General features: G+C 49.3%; 1 protein-coding gene across 2 annotated transcripts in view; it reads left to right on the top strand.

Moving 5' to 3' along the window:
• The first annotated feature begins 932 nt into the window (after positions 1–932).
• CCNQ (cyclin Q) overlaps positions 933–2,207 on the top strand; it is a 19,074-nt gene continuing 17,799 nt past the window's right edge. The window contains exon 1 of one of the 2 annotated variants that reach the window (XM_077769623.1): positions 933–1,086. The gene's annotated coding sequence lies outside the window, so the exon portion shown is untranslated. The remainder of the gene's footprint in view (positions 1,087–2,207) is intronic. The other variant, XM_077769624.1, reaches the window with a different exon arrangement.

Raw genomic sequence — 2,207 nt, 5'->3', positions numbered from 1 at the left:
GATAGTATTGAATTTGTAGATCAATTTGGAAAGTACTGCCATTTTAACAATAGGTCTTTTGACCCATGGACATGAGGTATCTTTTTTATTTATTTGATGCCATTGTAAATAGAACTGTTAATTTCATTCCAGACTGGTTGTTGATAATGTACAGAAATACAGTTGGTTGGTATATATTGATTTAGAATTTTGCAATTTTGCTGAACTTGTTTATTCACTCTAATAGGTTGGTTTTTGTTTGTTTGTTTGGTTTTTGTGGATTCCTTCAGATTTCCTCTATACAAGATTGTATCATTTGTGAATAGAGAGTTTTACCTTTCCCTTTTCAGTGCAGATGCACTATTACCATTTCCTTCGCTTGACTTCTCCCTAACATTGTAACTCTTCTGAAAGTTGCCTCCATATCAGTAGACAGATGATTTCCGCAGCTATTTTTTCATTTAGCGATTTAGACCTTCTCTATTGACTGCCTGCCATGAGGGTTTGACTTCCTTTCCCATTAAACAAATAGCAGAGACAAGATCTCTGACTGGCTTCACTCGTCCTTTTCTGAATCCCTTTCTAGGTGTAAGGGAGTGGTACACAAAGCGTGGACCCAAGGCGACGGACTCAGGTGTGCTCGGAGCGACCCTGCCCAATGGATGGGCCTGGGCTCCCAAACCGACTTGGCTGGTCATCGGCTCCCTTCACACATTCCCTTCCACAGGAACCAGAACAAACGCTGGACCGCCTCTAGCCGACCAGAGGTGGCTTCCTGTTTCAGAGTGGCATGTTCATTAACTAGGCTCATCCAATCAGATTCTCCCTCTGGACTTTGAGCCTGGAGACAGGGTTCGTCAAATGACGGTGTACACACGTGAGTGAAACTCCGGGTTGTTCTGGCCCCATGGCCAAAGATATGGGAGTGAGGAAGCCAGAGGGAGAGTGAGGAGGGCAGTGGTTCTGGCCCCCAGCACAGGAAAGGCTTGCTGGGCAGTGACCCTGAGACGGTCTGGCGGCTACACTGAGAGGGCTGCAGTAAGGGGCACGGGCATAATGACACAGTCAGTACACGGGACGGAGGCGCTGGCCAGGATGGCAAAACTGGTAAGGACTTCACTTTCCAACCTCAATGGGGGACATTTGGCATAACAAGGAAAGTGCTGCGCCAGGAGCTCAAAGCCCTACCTCTGGAATGGCATCTGTGTGCTGGGTGGCCTTGAGAAACCACCTGACCTTGGACCTGATTTCTTCACTTGCACTCTTTTCATCTGTTCTGCTTCTAAAGGGCCTGGGATGAATTATGCCTCCTCAGGCCTTCTCATACTTCTGGAGGCCAGACATGTGAAATAAAGGTGTCTGCCAGGGCTGTGCCCTCTCTGGAGGCACTAGGAGGGGATCCTTCCGTGTCTCCCGGCTTCTGGTGGTTCCAGGCATCCCTTGACTTGTGGCCACATCGCTCTGGTCCCTGTCTCTGTTTTCAAGTGGCCTATGGGTTGAGGAGATCACCCATGACATGGACTTGGGTCAAGATGTCCTGTCAGCTTTCACCCTGGCTGGTGGGCCTCGGGTATGCAGCATTAGAGGCAGGAGTGTACCACTAGCACCCCGAGACCTGGGTGATCCCCCACCTCCAACAATCCGCTCCAGCTTTCCTCACCAAGGGGCCTCGCGTATCAGAGTCTTGTGTGTCAGAATAGATACCGTTAGCCCCATTTCTGGGCTTTGAGGGTATGTGTTACACCTCTGGGACCCCCTGCACTTCCCTGAACTCCCTGTCCTCTCCAGGGTCCCCGGGCCTTCCTGTAGCCCAGTGTCACACCCTCACCGCAGCTGCCATAGCGCTTGTCCCCGTGGCTTCTCAGCTTCTGCTTGCAGGGGTCTGTGAGTTCACTTGTCCACGCAGAGCCTTAGCTCTTTGAAGAATTCCCNATCAGCACTGCTTTGCCCTCTGATTCTCCTTGCTGGCCAGTCTTCCGGCTCTTCTTTCTGAAACCCCTTCTCCCCATGGGAGGATTTCGTCCTTGATGGCAGTTATCCACGGTAATGTTTTTACATAACAGCTTTATTGAGATATAATTCACATATCATAAAATTCACCCATTTAAACTGTACGATTGCAATGGTTTTTAGTATATCCACAGAGCTGTGCCATCATCACCACAATCTAATTCCGGAACGTGTTGATCACTTCCCCGAAGAAGCCCTGCCCCTCTTGACATTTGCTT

The sequence above is a fragment of the Crocuta crocuta genome, unplaced genomic scaffold (assembly GCF_008692635.1).
Source record: "Crocuta crocuta isolate KB4526 unplaced genomic scaffold, BGI_CrCroc_1.0 scaffold978, whole genome shotgun sequence".
Taxonomy (NCBI): domain Eukaryota; kingdom Metazoa; phylum Chordata; class Mammalia; order Carnivora; family Hyaenidae; genus Crocuta; species Crocuta crocuta.
The sequence above is the reverse complement of the archived record's forward strand: the minus strand, read 5'-3'. Positions and strand labels throughout refer to the sequence as shown.